Consider the following 18,376-nt stretch of genomic DNA (forward strand, 5'->3'; position numbering starts at 1 on the left):
TTCCAAAATAGGAACTGATCCAAGTGGGGTTCACATTAGGTTCTGCACACCCTTATCTGTGTGATTTGAGCAGGTTCCGTGCACGGGCACACTCTGGGAGACCGGGCTTGTTCTGATTTACAGCTGTGATTGTCAGCCTGATCCCAGATCCCACCCATGCCTTTATGGACACAGCGCAGAGCCGGCTTCCTGATGGAGGCAGTTCAGCTCCATGCCCAGGGACAGCAGATAGAAGATTCTTAAGCCCTCAGCTCTAGGTCACTCCCTCAAAATGGGGCTTAAAAGCCAGGAATCTGGTACAGGGACTTTCCTGAAGAATCAGTCTCCAACCCATGTCACTTTGCTGAGTGAATTTCTCCCTTTAAGGGCAGCCCCAGAAGTTAAGGTGCTGAAAAAGCTCCGGTTCCACTAAAAGTTGAGGGCACTTAGCACTGCTTATGGGTTGTTCTCCTCGACTCCACCAGACCTAAGGGGAAGATCTGTGCCAGTGTAAAGCAGGCAAAGGGAACTGCAGCATCTGAGGAAAAGAGTTGATGGATATGCCAGCAGGTGGGAGTATTGCACAAATATCCATGCACAATAAGTTCCAGGAATTGTTAGCCATGACTGATCTGGATTATAATCAGGATTCAAGTTTATTTGTCTTATCTTTTTTTGGTCTCTACACAAACAGCCCGAAGGAGGCTACTATCACTACAGAACTCTCCCAAATTATTTTATTGTCCATTATGTAATGACATCTATGCTTTATAGGTTCTCAGCTGCAGGAGGCCGATTTTTTGCTAGTCAAATGTTCAGGCTCACCAAAAACTATGAGGAAGGACTAGTTTTTAGTGTTTCAGTTCTGTTGGGAAACTGTCAGTTCAGCACTGGCAAGTGGTGTAGCATGATGTGGCTTGACAGCACTTTTCCTTGTATATTTGTGAGTGAAAATGCTTTCAGTGAAATTTTATTTCTATTTTTATATTTTTAGTACTGTATGAATATTAAGCACTACACATTATACTTCTGTGCTTGCTTGCTTACTGAATAAAAGATGTGTTCTGTGCATTGTGGCTGCTCATTTTCTAGACCTCCCACTCAGGCCAGGTGGTCTTTGCAGACAAACTACAACAAACTGCAGGAACATGGAAGAAAGAGAATTTCCTCTTGCTACAGAGGAAGACAAAATTCCTCCACAGTTTCTGCAGATTAGAGTCAGAAGAAAATTTCATTAGCACAAGAAATCTACTTAAATCACTTAATCCCAAGGGTGTACGAGCAATACAACCTAACATTTCTGAATGCACCAGGGAATCCTCCTCTGGTTCCCAGAGCTGCTTTCCTTTGCTGCAGCCGATGCCCAAAAGCCAGGAATGTCCTACACCCACATTTCTAACAGCCAGCTCCATCCATATGCCACTGCCTGTGCAGAGGGCCACCAGCTGCCAGGCCACGTAACGTGCTGAAATTCTGCCTTTGGATCTCTGGTACTTGAAAGCATTTGAGGTTTTCTATAAAAATCCAGGGGTAGTGAGCTCCCTCCTTGAACTTTCAGGACTCAGCCCAGTGTTACCAAGACTCTGCACAAACACAGACACCCTTTGGTCCAAATTATCTGTGGAGAGAATGCCTCATTGCTACCAAAGCACTGCAAATGAAGAACAAAATACCAGAAAACCAAGAGAGTTTCTATTTTTCTCCCCTCAACATTCCAGTTTGGTGAGCTGCTTCTGCTGAGGGAACTGCTGCAAAGTTTGTGCCCTGTCCAGATTTGTCAGAGTCCTGAAGGTTCAAGTGTTTATTGCATCGAAGTTGGGCAGGACAGAGGAAAGACAAGAAAGCTGAGGAATAACCAGTAAAGGTTCTCAGCACTTTTGTATAAGCTTCACAACATGGCACCAATAGTCCTGGCAATAATTATAAAGATGCATAGGCTTGAGTCACCATTATAATAAACCATCCAGTCTTGCCTGGGCTACAAATAACCACTTAGTAGCTACCAGCAAAGGTTTAAAGAGAGGATTAAGGAACCACTACTGCTGCTTCAGTCAAAAAAAAGGTTAAACAGAAAATCAGCTGAATCAAATAATATTCAAAAATCCCAAACCCAGTGAGCACACCTGTGGGAAGGGCACAGTACAGAAATGATGATGTGTAATCTCACTTCATAATCCATTTGATATCTTTACTGCAGGATCTGCAGAATGGTGTCCTCTAGTTTTTGAATCATAAAACATGTGCCAATGAGTATTTTCTTATTTTCTGCTACCTGTCATAGTGTGTGTCATGCAGAATGGAAATGCAACTAATAATCAGCTTCATTCTGGCAATGGAGAGAGAATCAGCAAAAATGAGCATTTTTTAAAAATAGAACATACCCAGATTTCAGCTTAATGAGGTTTAGACCTCGAGTGCCAAGTCATACTCCAGTACAAACTGCTGGTTTATGTTCAGATAGTGGCAAAGAAATCAAGAAAACTGATGCCACTGATCTCTGGTCTATCAGCTTGGAAACCACCACTCTTAAAGATGGGCGAGCGATGACAAATTCTACAGGCAGACTGGAACAACTCCCCCTTACAGTTCTCAGGCTTGAATCACACTTGGGTGCATGTAACATCCAGTGTCCTCCTGACAGCATCTGAGCTATGCAGTCTTTAAGAATGAATGTGAGAAAAGTTTACAAAAATGCAGGGAAAGTCTTTGTGCTTTAGAGCACTGACATGTCGGAATAACTATTAGCAGCTCAGGACTCCTTAGCAGAAGTTGGTTTTAAAAAGGATGAAGAGCTAATGCAGGAACATTAGGTTCTTTTGGTGAGCTGTACCATGCCAGCACAATTCTTCTGGATTTTGCCACTTCATCCACGGGCAAAATTGTAAAGCCACGCAACAAGTTTTGCTGGAGTTCTCTCTGTGCACAGATGATAAGCCCTGGCAGTGCAAGCTAGAGTAGTTTGAGAAGCTGCCACCTCCAGCTGTCCACGCTGCCTCTCTGCCAGGAATGGCCACCACGGAGGAGAGACAGCAGAAGCAAATGTGTGCTGGTTCCTCAGCTGCTGGGATTTACAGGCTGATGGTAACTGGAACCGACGTGGATGTGGTGGCAGATAGTGGGCTGTGCCGAGAGCCAAAGCACGTGCTCAGGTGCTGCCCTGGCTTGGAGGTGTCCTCGAGCTCCTTGTCTGAGCTCCTCTGCACCAGCCCTGCCATTGGCCTGGGAGCAGCCTGCTTCACACACAGGCTGAGTCTCACCTGCGAGATATTGTCTGTGAAACTAGCCCCGTGTCCTTGAGCGAGGAGGAGAGACAGATCCCCTCTACCACATGGCGTGTGGAGCTAAAACCTGCTTTTGGGAGGCATGCTGTTTTGGAGGAGGGAGTGCTGCAATGTGTGACAGCACACAAGACGAAGGAAGAAAGGCAACGTAATGACTGCTCAGACTGATCCCAGTCACAGGCACTAATGTGCCGACTGGCTTGATGTGTGTGCTACGAGTGATATTCAAAGGAACTGCCACGCAGACATTCAATCCACTGTCACCATCTCTGTCACATACTCGGCTTTTGCCAGCACTGAACATAAGATGACAATTTAATCCTCGCAGCTGGTGTTACAGTGTGTTAAGACTGCAGCCCTTGCAGGCCTTACATCTGCTTCCTTTTGGCTTTGGAGGAGAGTCACCCATTAAATATGGGAGTGCTCTAAGGACTCAGAAAAAGTGAACCAATTGGAACAAAACAAGAACTAAGGAAAATGTTTGGATTTCAAGCTCCACTGGGAAAACCGCTCTCTTGTTTCAAAAGAAAAAAACCCATTATTTTTCCCAGGTACCACTCTTGCTTTCCTGTGCACCTTGTTCTGCACCCCCCTGCCCCCAAAGGCAGTTCTAACCCTACAGAAACAAATAATCCTGGAAATGCTGCAGGAGACTTTCAGTGGCTGGGATTGGTACTGTTCCATAGATGGTAGGATTTAAACTCACAAAGAAAGACCCACAGTGGGTCTCCAATTTCAGGTTTTTAACCACCCTGCTCTGGCCAAACATGCTGAGGGGTTGGTCTCTCTTAGCAGCCAGACCCTTTCAGACACATTCCTTATTCCCTCCTCAGTAAATACCAGAGAGATTAGAGGCTAAAATAGTTCTGATTTGTTTTTAGCATTAAAGATCTGTATAAGCCTGTGTACTCTAAACAGGATGAAAAAGGAATATAAACAAAAATATGGCATGGGTCAATTTAAGTTGTAAACATTTAGATTTTAACCATGCAAGTGTGGATCATTTGGTCACTCTTTTACTGAGTAATCTGCAGCAATTTACATGAAGTCTTTGAAATAAAGAAGTAATTTCAAAACTATCATTTTATTCTAGCAGTAACTATGTGGCCATGTACAGCAATTACATTTCTGTGATCCTACACACTTCTGCTCAAGTTATTGTCTCTAAATGAGAAGTATGACTGAATTCAAAGGGTGTACATTGAAGGTAGGCTACATACACCAATATTTGGGGGAAACTTTTAATGTGCCATGTAGGGCATTAATCTGTATCAAGAGCTACTGAAATACTGAATCTGTTAATGGATATTGGAAAACAGCATTATCATTTGGTTGCTGATGCATGGCCAGTATGTCTGGATCCTGCCAGGCACTGCATTTTTTCCCAGAATGTGGCTACAGTATAGTTTCAAGTAATCTCTCTCAACCTATTAAGAAAATACACCAAACCTGAGGGACAGATGTAGAATAAGGCCTTTTTAGTCTTTTTCCATGTTGGACTGCAGTGATTTAAGTGGTCCTTTAGAATGTCCAGGAGGTCATCCCTAACTGCCCCCAATGAAGAAGAATCTGCTTTATGTGTATTTTAATCCACAGTTCTGCTTGGCAGGAGTTTGTTCACCTTTCCACTGAAGTACCTGAAACAGAGATGTTTTCTTGCTAGGACCTTTATAGGCCAGTAGTCCGTCCCTGCAGCCCAGCATGTCCTGATAATCAGAATGAGCTGCTGCACAATGAGGAAGAGGTGCCAGAGGCAGCAGGGCAGACCAGGAGGCAGCCTGTGTGCTACTGAACCTCCTTATGTGATGTATCGCAGGTTGGCTTTCACTTTGCACATATTTCTGCCTTTGGGACACAAAATTACTTGGTCACTACATACAAAATTCTCTTTTCCTCTAAAATAAATAGCACCTCCTCTGGGTGATTTCAGTTCTGCTGCATTATTGGGCAGGTCTCTTGGAGGTGGTTTGTCCGAACAAATGGCATGTGCTGGAATCCAGAAAACTGTCACACACACAGGGACAGATGACATGTGAGAGAGAGCATGGTATCTGTAGGATTGCTCATTCTTTCTAGAGAGCGCTGTCACGTTTGTTTGCTTCCATTTTGTATGTTCCATAAAGCAAGTGCAGATGCTGTTTTCCCTGCATTGTATGAAGTGAGGAGGAAAGTTCTTTGGTCCTTCTCTGAGTAGGTCAAAGGCTGGCTGTAAGTAGTTGATACTTCTGGAATGTTCCTTCTCCTCTCAAGTCATGGAAACAGGGAAAAGTAGCAACTGCAGACTGAGAACACTTTGATTAAGGGTTTCGTAACTGGAGTTAGCAAGGTGCCAAAAGGAAGGCAGCAAGGAGACACCATCTATACTGTGGATAGTCTGATTTACACGTCAGGATTTTTCCTCTGGCTGGTGAACACTGGCAAAGATGCTGTCTGCTTCCAATAAACACACAGCTCCAGGAAGAGGTGGGAATCATTTTGCAGGAAACTCCTGCTTCACCCCACATTTGGATTTCAGGGTGACTTGCTCTGTGTGTCTATAGTACAAGCAGGTGTGCAAAGCTGTGCTGAGAGAGAGAAAGGAGTGAGGGGAAAGAAACAGTGTGAAAACCACCCTGCAGATCCCAGAGTGGCAGAGGAGGACAAGGAGAAGGTGGCGGTGGTGGTGCCCTGGGCGGTGAAGCAGAGATTCCCCTGCAGGGCCCTGGGGAAGCAGGGATTTCACTGCAGCCAGGGAGAGGACCCTGCTGGGGCAGACACCGTTCTGGAGCCACCTTTTGCTATCCTCCAGGTAACCATGGCCTGAAGGAAGCTGCTCTCTGCTGGAGAAGATTCCTGACAGGAGCTGTGGCCCTTGGAGAGGAGACCATGAAGGAGCTCTCTGTGAAGGACTCTAGCCAGTGGGAAGGACACACACTGGAGCAGGAGAAAAGTGTGAGGGAGAAGGAGTGGCAGAGAGGCCTTCTGCATTTCTGTCTAAGCTGACCAGAAATACAACATTTGCAAGATTCATCCGTCTTGTCGCTATGGTGAAACATGGCTCAGCTGCAGGACTACGCATACAGACACTTGGGAAACTCCTATCAATTAAATTATTGAAATGAGAGCCAAATCTCTTAGTGGCTATAAATGCTGTAATTCTTCTTAAGATAGGAAAGCAAGCAGAGCTGTTCTGATTTATGATAACTGAGGATCTTGCTCTCACACTAGTAGGAATGTACTTAAAAATATAAGCAGTGGGTCTGATTTATGACTTTTTATGCACTGCTGTGAATTCCAAGTAACGCATAAATCAGGAGCTATTCAGTGCAGGTAAGCTATTCTTGATTCATGCACTGATATTGTGCAGGTATAAAGGCAATGGAAGTGAGAGAGAACCAGGCTCAGTATTTGATGAAACTTGAAATCTGTTTGCTCTGTATCAGTAACTTTGACTTCTTATCGATCACGTCCTGTTTCTGAAGGGTCTTGAGAAAGACAAGCTTAGACCTGATGCACATATACTCCAACCAGAAAATATTTTAGAGTCCAGAAAAATGCCAGCTGACTTCACAGGAGTGTTTCAGAGCTTCATCCTGATTTTCTGGAGTCAAAGATATCTATGCTAATGACTTCAGCAGCATTAGGATGTGCTACTACCTACCATATTCCTGTTGTAGTCTAGTCACTGAGCCACAGAGCTGCTGCTGCATCTGCTTTTGGGACAGTCCTTTTGCTAACAAATTGATTAACATATGATGCAGTAAAAGGAACTGCATTGAAAGGTCTCTGAATTTCCCTGGGCTGGTACCAGTATCTGAGGAGGTAACAGCAGAACCGTCATGTGTGTGTTTGTCTGAAACATTTTTGTTGTCTGAAAAATAGGTTACTGCCTATATTTATGATGGGGTATGTCTTGCAGGCAGAACTGGTTAATTTGTGGTTTTGGTCTCTAAGAAATGGACCCTCCCTGTTCATGGTTTCTATAGAGCCAAACACAGGTCCCAGTGCCAGTGTATCAGCCACTGTGGTGGGTTCATCTGTTCATTCATTTCGGGTGAATTTTTTCAGAGTGGGAGGCAGAAGGGCTTTTCTACCTATGCAAAATGCTGCACAGTGCTCCACTTTCACTGGCTGACCAGTAAGTCTTGCTCTTGTCCTGCTGTTTTTCACTTGGCTGTGCAATATCCACTGGTTTTTTTTCATATCTCCCTTTACCGAGTTGTAATTGACAGCATGGTGAGTTGACCTTGACTGGATGCCACCAACCCTTTCTATCACTCCCCCTTCTCAGCTGGACAGGGGAGACAAAGGATAGAAAACAACTCAAAGGCTGCAGAGCTCACAGAATTCCCTGTGCTAACATTTGCTTTCTATACTGTGATAATTGAATGGCAGGAGCATGGTGCAGTTGATTGGCACATATCAGAGAGAGGAGAAATATGTTGTAGTCTCTGACTGTCACTCAGCTTGGAGAGAAACCAAATTTCTCATTTTGAATTACATTTGTAACAGAGAAAACAAGGTCTTGAAACATTTGCTTTGAAGTCTGATTGGGTTAACCTTGTAAGTATCACTAGAACCACACTGTGATTGAGTGCCTAAGAATGTCAATATTCAGAAGTGTTTTTGTGACTAATGACTATAAAACAGTGTGTAAAAGATTGGATGATAGCACCATCAGCTGGGTCACCCTGGTTTTGCCAGCACTTAAAACCCTTTACCCGGGGGGAAAACAAGTGCCTCATCGTACCTGAATAAGCTTTGGAGCAGCCTGTTGCCTAAAATCGGAATAAAAATTTTAGGCACCAGGCCTCTGCCAGAGTTTTGGTCCCTAGATTTCCCATGGCTCTTGGATTCTTCCCTGGAGCTGGCAGCATTGCTTGCAGGAGCTGTTGGAGCTGGGTGGCTGCACAGAGCAGATGCAGATCCCTCAGCTTTGCCCTCGTGGAGCCACACTGACCCCACTCTGGGAATGCCATGTCTGATTGCTGTTTCCCCACTTCCCTCTTCTGTTTGTACTTGCAGTGTAGTTTGCTGCAGATTTCCTGGAAGATTAATACTGTCTCTTCATGAAACAGAGTAATTAGTTTAATGAGCTTGTGTCTAGTATATGTATTTTTCTCCCCAAAACCCTGGAACTCAATAGCAACATTTAAAGCAGCTGTGCTGCTTAATAAAATAGCAGGCTTTCTTGACTAAAAGGTGGTGGGTTTAAATATATTTAGAGTACTTTAATGTGCACAGACTTCAAGATAACAGCAGAAAACTTTTCCAGGTATAATTCTGTGGCAAAGGAGTTCGTGTAAAACTCCAGCCTCCTACTCTAAACTGTGTATCCAAAAGTACTGATATAGGAGATAGCACCCAGCACAACCACAGAAACTGTGAGCTCCTCTCATTTGATCACTACCATCAGCAAGATGTATCTCAGTCTATGCCTTTATTAGCAAATTAGATCCCACGTCAGAATTCAGTTTTGTCTCTCCTGTTGCTGTGCCAGCCACACTGCTTCTCTTGGTGTCCTGCACTCTGCCGTGGTCCCATAACCCAGGGGACACCATGGCCAGGGTGCAGACTGCAGAACTCAGTGCCTGGCACGCCCCTGCCAAGACATCACACCTGGACCTCGTTTTATTCCCAACACAAACTCCTTGTGTGGCAGCAGGTGACATTCCATTAAATCAACTGCAGGTTGTGTCCACAGTCTTGGAACTTTAGGTCAAAATTCCTGGTTAGGGTGTGGGACACACTTTCTGCATTGCTTGGGGAGAAGTCATCTGTGAGGCACGCTGCGTTTGCTGGATCCTGTGGAATGAACTAAACCCATCTCGTTCTGCAGATGGGAAGAGCGTGGAAGAGGGAGCCATGGCCCTGCTCACACAGCTCTTGTTCCTCCTGCTTGTATGTGAGGAAACAGGGTCTTCATTTCCTTCCCCACTCTGCAGTCCACTGAAACTTGAGAGAGGTGTGTCCTTTGGATTAACTTCTGTTCTGAAGTCACTGCAGGACTACTGGTTTGGGTTATAATGGATTTGGTACCCATCTTATCCTTTGACAGCTCCTTTGGAATGGCAATACACTTACCAAAGAAATCTCATCTTCTGGACAAGCAAGATTTATAGTTTTTTCCAATCAAGTATGAATTTTCCGGTAATCCCAACCTGGACAATTCTCTTGCAAGTAATTTTTAATTATTATCATGTGAGGCTTCCTCCATCACAGTTTGTGTCACTTTTCCTCCCCCCCTTGTCGTGCAGTTTTAGATTTAGGGTCAGATTCATTGTAGGAGTAAGATGTGACAGCTCTATTGATTTCACTGGATTTGTATCCAGCTGTGAATTTGAATGCTTTCTTTTGTCAGAATGCCTTGAAGTTGAAATGAAATGTGCAAGGCATCTGTGATTGTGTACCTTCATTGTAAGGAAGGGATGAGCATAAGAAAAAAATTGGCCCTTGTAAAACTGCAGCAAAGCTGTAAATAACAAAAAGCTGCATTTTGCCATCTTGCTTTTTGTAAACAAAGCTTTTTCTGAAGGCAGTGTTGTTTAAGAGCAGATCCTGAGCTTGGGAAAAACATAAATACCTATGAACTAGCCCTAGAGTTCAAATTTGTGTTCAAAGCCTCCTTTGATCTGAGTAGAAGGTAGACAAATGCTCATTGGTAGGGCTGAATTTGGCTCATCATGAATCCAAAAGAAACATGAGGGCAAATCCATGAGAGCCAGAGGTGTCTTAAGTAAAATAAATCATCTCTTACACATTCTTGCACTGCCAGGGTGCATCACTCTCCATTGCTGGTTGTGCTTTTAGTGGGAAAGGAGCTGAGATACATACCAGGCACAGACCCCTGATGCAGACAATGAATTTTGACCTCACTGCTCCATGGCATCCCTACCCAAAGCTCAATAACTGAATAAAGTCTCTCAATTGTCCAGGGCAATGAGGTTCTCTCTGTTGATTGAAGTGCGAGGGCTGCTGTCATGGAACACAGTTGGGCACTCAAAATTATTTGAACTTTTAAAACTTAAGTGTGTATTTGAACTTGTTGTTTAGTCTGTAGTATCAGAAAGAGAAACCCTGGAATCTTTAATTACTTACAGTTGTGTTTGGCTATTAATTGCTTTCAAAGATGTGGACCTATCAATAACTGATTTGCATATACATTTATAGGAAATTACATTATGCATTAATACATTTATAGAAATTAACTGATTCATATTGAGTTCCCAAAAAAAAAAAAAGTGATTTTGCCAAACTTAGGAGTATCTGGATAACTGCCTAATACGTTTTACAGCTACGTTTGTGACCTCTGTCCCAGATCCCAAATTTTTCTCCTGGGATATTGGACAGATCTTACTTCAAAATATAGTTGACAAAGAAGAGGAACTGGAAAAAGAAAGCATTTCAGATGCTTGATGTTGGTCAGACTTTGACAGTCTCAAAGGGTGGGTTCAGGAGGTGTTGAAACCTTTCTCTCCTGTGTAGCAGAAGTGAAATGAGATGCTGTGCTGGCAGGGCCACACTGTGTCATTGCTGTTGATAATTGTTTAGAGGCTGTCCCTTTTTATGTCAAGAGCAAAACTTCAAGTGGGAGCAGGTTTCCAGATCAATAACATCAAAAAGTGCAAGACGTGGCCAAAACCTATTCAAGTGAAAGTTTTGAAAAATTGCAAAAGTAATGTTACCTGAATTTGAGAACTGGAATGTTTGCATGAGATTTTGTTTGTGTAATGTCTCTCTATGTGAAGGAGCTGCAGTTTGCCAGCAGATGATTTTTTTGATTTAAGAGAAGATCTCAAAGCTTAAATTTATATACATGCGGTGTTATGAATATGCATAGATTAGGTTGTGAACTCTGAGTCAGAGACCAGCCGGTTTTTGTCTGCACAGAGAGCTTCTCTGCTCACTTTTGGAATTTGTCACCTTATAAACCACCATCAGATTGGACTTGAAGGAGCACTGGGTGTTTATATGATATCATAACTGAGGCCTATCAAAAACAGAGGAGGATTCTGATGCACAGTCTGCACCGGCATTATTGTATGCTTCAATTTCTGTCCTGAATCTGGAGGTGAAAAAGTTAGTTTTTTTTTTCCAGAAGTACTTGACTGTCCTTTTTGTTTAATTTAGGTGAACTGCTCTGTTACATTTGCATTTTAAACTAGTCAGTCTGTAATGGGTTAATGGTTTGATTTCTTTGCCCAAACTAAATTATCATTAGGAGGACACCTATCCTCCTGAAACACTTCAAGAGTGTTTTGGTAGAAGAGAGGGATGTATCAGTGAGATTGATGAGAATGAACATGTTTTCATATAAACATATGAAAGTTCATAGAGCTAAAGCTTTGAAAAAAAAATTATCTTACATGATGGTAAGTTTTTTGTTTTTTGTAAGTTTTTTGAGAAGGACTTACCAATATTAAATTAATGCCCTGCCTAATTCTGGACAAATCATTGAGAAGTAACAATGTATAATGTGCAAAATAAAACCAAAACTGTAAGAGAAATTTATTTTTGCTCAGTTTGAGGAACTAGTAGTCCAGATGTAGTATTTAAAAAATCTGACATCAATTTAGGCCTTATCCATGTATACTCAAATACAGACCCCAAATATTTTCAAAGTTACTATGCCATATATTGATTTCCTGTCAAACTTCCCTAAAATTGCCAGAAGTACCAGCATGTTCAAAAGGTAGGCAAGAGTTCTGTAGTTTGCAGTCAAATTTCTCCTAAGCTGTAATTGTGAATCACTTGTGGGTTGTGGTGCTCTCAGTCCATAGTGTACCTGCTAATGTGAGCTTCTAGTGATGCAGAGATATGCTACACTTCTCCCTAAAATTGCTTTTTCTGTATGTGCAAGTGGCGTAGTTGCCATAGGAATGTTACCAGGTTGATGAAGGGAATGGTCTGCTAAGCCACTGATCTGCTCTTGGAGAAATGTGAGCCTTTGAGACTATTCAGTCTGTTCTCTCAAGTGACAGTGGTAACTTGTTGTGTGTGGAAGAAATTGTAACTGATTGATTTTAATTGTGATTTGAAAACATGCCACTCAGCTTGGCATGTCTTTAAGTGAAACAGGGAAGTTAAGCCAAGGGACCCACTGATGGAAAAGTTATAATCTTTCAGGATTCAATATTTTCGTAATAAATAATTCTCATTCATCTTCCTTTTGTGTAAAGTAATTTTTCATTAATAAAGTTGTGAAGAGACCAGCTGTGTGTGAACTACATTAAATTAAATTTGGATTCTTCCTTCAATGAAGTAAAATGAAAAGTAAAGTTGTACTCTGCATGAAAATAAAAACCCTGAGCAAATCTGTGCTGTCACGGTAGCTTTCTTTGTGGGGCACTAAATAGTTTTTATTCCTCCAGTGAAATATAAAGGGGGAAAATCTGCAAGAGGCTCTGTAGGGAAATTCCTTTTCCTTAATTTTGTCTTCTGGGTTTATATGATCTGGCCTTCAGTAAGGCGTCACCTCAAAAAATATTCTGTAAATTCTGGTCCAACTTTGTTCCCAGCAAGTGCAAAGCTAAGGAAACTCTCAGACAAAGAGGGAATGGGGGAGTGTAATACTGAGGATACAAAAATGGGATTAGGACTTTGAAAGGAAGCAGGAGGAAGAAGAGGAGCAGCAAAAGAAAAGAAGAAAAAGGGAGGCACCTAAGCCACTTTCTCCCAGAGAGACAGAGGAGCTTAAAAATTCTAATTAATTAGTGAAAACTAATTAAATAACAAATGACAGAACTTTCCTGGAATAAAAGGTTAATCTTTTCTTTATTACATGCAATATAATAAAATGTAAAGCTTTTTGTACGCTTGGGGTTGGATTTTCTTCCAGTGTTCAAGGAGAATATGTGTTACTCTTGACTTCCTCTTAAACTCATTAAACCGTGGAGAGTAAGGATCACACTCAGGCAATCTTGTCCTTTGGCCCTCTGGTTTGTTAGGGAACTTCTCTGGGGCTGTCTGCTCTGTGGAGAAGCTGAAACCCCAGCACAGGTGTTTGCTCGGGCTGCCAGGCACAGATTGGTGAGATTTCCACGGGAGGGCAGTGCAGGTGCTGTTTTCCAGGAGTGGGGACGGAAGGAAATTTCAGAGATGCTCTCTGTTTAAAGCTCACAATTCAGAGGCTGAGTTGACAGCAGTGCTTGGCTTCTAGGACTTCAGCCCCCAAAAAAGAGATCCAACTGAAGTTGCACAAGGCTTTTCAGAAGTGGTAAGTTGAGGCTGAGAGCAAAGGAGGATGTGCAGAGGGTGCAATTTGGCACCAGCAGAACCTGCTTGCACAAGCAAACCTGGCTGGTAGTTGACTCTGAAAAAGACCTGTGGTGATGCTTGATGCAAATCATTAGGGTGAGGAAGCAAAAAGCAAAAGCAAAGTGATGTGTTTTCACCTTTTAAAAGGCTTTAAAACTTACTGGTGACAAATGGATTGGAGGTGTGTGCTGGGGAGAAGAGGAGGAGAAAACACGATGGTAGTCTGGAAAATACTTGAGCAGAGGGGAGAACTTGTGCTATAATTTCTTGACCTTGGGACTCATGAATACGCTGTCATTCCAAAGGTCAGATCAAGCTTCAGATGATTTTTTGTGCTCCGTATGGCAGCCAAAACAAAATCCTTCAAGAGAAGTTATTTTACACTAACAGTGATAACACCTGTGGTAGAGGAGCCACATTTCTCAGGGATTCAGATTTGTGGTGATTTTCTCCAAGAGCAGAGCAGAGCTGTGAAGAGCAGCCACAAGAAGAAGGCAGGATCAAGCCACTTTCTTCCATTTGTAGTTGTTCACATGCTAAAACAAAACTGCCACTGATGTTCTTACAGGGGTCAGTGGTACTGTGGAGCACTTGTGGTTTTTGTCTGTCTATAACTTGTGGTTTATGTTCACCTAGTCCTTTTTATTGTATTTATTTTCAGGTTGATCAGCCACAGCTGCCAAACAATGACATTAAGTCAGCTGGAATCACTGCTCAAGGAGAAAGTATGTTGACCAGGGTAATAACAGAAACCACATGCAGGGGTAGTGATTCATTTCAGATAAGTAGATGATGTTCTTGATGTACTGATATCAATTTAGTAACAAGTTTTAAAGGATGTTGCCCTGTTGTTGTATCATGAAGATCTATTCATACTTGCATGATTAAGGGATTTGTTGTTGTTTGGGCATTTTTTATTCAGCTCAATGAATATTTTAAAAGCCTCTTTTATCCCCACTGTGAATCCCTTTTTAGCATCAAAACCCCAAGAACTCCTCTTTCAAGCAGTCTTGCTACAAATCTCTGGTGTAGGAATGACATAGTCCCACAATTTTATTTCATTATGTGCTTGTGTCTTGACTTTTTTAAGAGACTAGATTCTCCATGGCAGCACAACTTCTATATTGCCCAGCCCTTTGCAAGGCTTGTGTAAAACATACTGTCACATCACAAGAATGGTATTTGAGGCATTTTGCTCTCTTTTTACACAGATGTATCCAGATACTTAAATCTCAACACAAATTTGAACAGCACAAACCCTCTCTTAAAAAGCAAGGAGAAAGTGGTCGTGTGACTGTGGGAAATTTGTATTTTTATAATTTTATATTTGCACAAATGGAGCCATGAAAATTTGTTTATAAACACCACAGTATTTTAGTATGTTTGGGCATTTGCAACTTTACCTAATGTCACATATCACTATCATTAGCAACTAAATAATAGTTATTATTTACCAGGACACAGAAGAGTATTTAATGCCTTTCACAGAACCGTGTGACAGTCTGTTGGCTCCACCCTGAAACTGCTCATAGAAGAAGAAATACATTAAACATAACCTGATGTAAATTCCTAGGAAAATCCAACCTCCTGCTGGGTTTGGCATGGACTTGGCCTGTAATTTGGGAGAAGGAAATAAAATCTTTGTGATTTCACAGCTGTTATTGCACCTCAGGGCTGCAGTTGTATTTGCAACCCATTTGCTTCTCTTCCACCGAGTAGGACATGTGAATATATCCTCACTCCAGCCTGAATAAAATATTAACATATCGCAAGGCTGTTAGGACAGATTGTATCCAAGACAATCTTTTCTCGCTCTAGAAAAGCCTATCAATCATAACTTGGTATGGCTGTTATTAATGCCATAGCTTATTCACTTGGCTATATGCACCTAACTGAAGAGCAAAGTTTACATTTTCATGTTAAGTGTTTACTATCACAAAAGAAACTGCTGAAATGCTTTTTTGTTACAGAATTTATGAATTGAAAATATCCTCCAAAGTTCTAATTAGGGCTATATTTATTTTACAAGGTCTTGTGGTATTTTTTTCAACAGCATTATGAAGTAGAGCTGTTACATGCATTTTAGTATATTAACAGAAATAATTATTTTCTTAAGGCAAGGTTACTGCTACCCATGTGTCCCAAGAATAATTCAGTTAAAGAAGTAAATATAAATGCAAGATGTATAGATGCATGATGTACACAGACAGTCATTCAAATGCACCAAAGAGTTCATTTACTCTGAAATATTTATTTGTGAGCTATCACAGTGGTTAGTCTCAAGCTAAACCTTATTCTTCTTCTGTTTGGATGCACCTAAAGTACCAAGAATACATTTATATTCATAACTCTGAGTTTTTAATTGGCATGTGTGTAATAAACAAACAAACAAGCAAACAAACAAACCCCCCAAAACACAACCCTTTCCTCAGGAAATCTGCCCCAGCCTGGGCTTCCCATGGGGTTGCAGCATCCTTTGGACATTCCCCTGCTCCGGTGCTGGAGCGTGTCCAGAGAAGGGAAACAGACCTGGTGGAGGCTCTGGAACATGAGGAGTCCAGTGAGGAGCAGCTGAGGGAGCTGGAGTTGTTCAGCCTGGAGCAAAAGAGACTCAGGGGTCACCTCCTCACTCTCCAACTCCCTGACACGAGGGTGCAGCCAGGTGGGGATCAGCCTTTTCTCCCAGACAACCAGCAACAGGACAAGGGGAAAAGGCCTCAAGCTGCCCCAGAAGGCTCAGGTTGGATATTAGGAACAATTTTTGCCCTGAAGATGTGGTTAAGCTTGAACAGGCTGCCCAAGGAAGAAGTGGAGTCACCATCCCTGGGAGGGTTCAGAAAATGAGTGGATGTGGTGCTTTGCAGCATGGCTTGTGCTCAGCTGAAGGCTGGAATTGATGATCTTGGAAGTCTTTTTCAACTTTAATGATTCTATGATTCACTGACCTGGCTGTCAAGACTCCAAAAGTAGGGACAGGATTTGTTTCCCACTAGCAAAAGGTGGCATAGAAAGGAGCCTCTATTTTCATGACACAGTGTTCCTGAATATTAAAAGTCTCCCATCTTTGTTCAAGAGCTTGCAACTTGCAACAGTTTTTTTTAAATGGCAGCAATAAGACTCTCCTGAAGCGAGTCAGTCCCTACAAATTATAGTCTCTTTAAGAAAAGAATCCAACCACTGTGAAAGTTTGTCAGAATGCAAAGATGACTCTGTACTGCATGTGCACATCCATTTTCTGTGGAAGTCCTTCACTCAGAGCTGTCTGGTGGGACTGAGAATATTGTATTAGCCAGATTCAGAACCCAACTGTTTCTATTTAAAGATTACTGAAGTACTGTGATTGATTCACAGTTACAATCAGGCTGTTCATATAAAGAAGAAAGTAAAGAGGAGTGAAAATTGATTTATTTGGCATGCTCATTGCACAAATTTCAAGGTCTCTAAAAATTGTTAATGGATTGTAGAAGACTATCTCTATGAAACAAGCATCAGACCCATATATTCTACTCCCTCCCTCTACTTTTATCTCCCCTCCCCCTTTAATTTTTGATTTTATGTTTATGAGGATCTGAAAATAGTCTAATTCTTTTCTATCTGGTTTGGGCCTATCTTTACCAGCTGGTAAATAGGAAATGTTCACTGTAGGAAGCCAATACTCTGCAGAGTGTAAACAGATGGAATCAATATAAAGTGACAAGTTAGACTGTGCTACTGAGAATACAGAGCCAAAACTAAGAGCATAACAGTCACGATACTTATTTCGTTCCAATTCATTTGGTACTGAATAGCACTTCATATATGCACAGCTGTGTCCTTCCATTTTTTACTTTCTTTCTTCTGGTTTGATGATGACAATTTCAAAGAAAAACTTTAATTAAAGATTTTACACAGAATGGCCCAAAGTAGAATATAGAGAAAATGAGCACTGATGTGTTTATAGCACAGAGAATATTTTTCGGGCATTTATTTCCTTTCTTTCTTTTTAACAAAACAAACAAAATCTGATGGCCGTATCTCCCTGCATGTAATATGCTGGATTGATAGATCTTTGCAGATTGAAATCTCCCATTTGGTGACAAGGACCTCTAAAATCTTCCCCATCATCCCCTTTCTTCCTGCAGTACGTGGTACAGCAGGGTGCCATCAAGGGCAGGAGATCCGAGTGCTCATCCCTGCTGAAGGGAGGGGGACAGTCAGACACAGAGGCTGCTGCAAAATGCTCTAGACTGCCCTGAGACAGCCTGGAGGCAGGGTGGCTGAGGGTCCTCCTCCTCCTCCGCTCTCCAGAAGGGTGTTTTGGAGACCCTTCAGGGACATTTTGTGGGCCAGCGAGCTCCCAGGCTGTGCTGTGTCGCAGGGTTTGCCTTGAAGGCACATCTGAGCTCCAGTCCTTTTGCTAGAGAGAGTACCAGGTGTTGCAGTACGGCTTTTTCTTTACTCATTTATGCATTTTTGACACATTCTCACAAAAATGGAAGAATACAGCATGTTTTACCGCTCTATCTCCAGCTTATTCTTTGCAGCATATTTCTTGATGCTGCCATTAAAATTTTTGCTATTTTTGCTTTCTTGGCAGATAAGAACCCTGGATTTCCCATATGTTGTTCATTAGGGTGGCTGTATGGTTCTAATGAGGGGCAGCAGCCACAAGTTTGGACACAGATTTTGCTTCTGATCCTTGTGTCAAGGGCAAGGTGAACTCTTTCCTTCAGAAGAACCACTGGGTGTGTCCCAGCGTCCTCTGTGCACCTTCCAAGGCGAGATCCATGGGGCAGATTCAGTAGCTGAGGAAAATGCCAGGTGATACAGCGGCTGGCAATACCTGTGGGGGTGACAAAACGAATTCCAGTGATTTGTGGCAGGAAATCATCTCACAGACA

The sequence above is a fragment of the Fringilla coelebs genome (assembly GCF_963513975.1).
Source record: "Fringilla coelebs genome assembly, chromosome: 5".
NCBI lineage: Eukaryota > Metazoa > Chordata > Aves > Passeriformes > Fringillidae > Fringilla > Fringilla coelebs.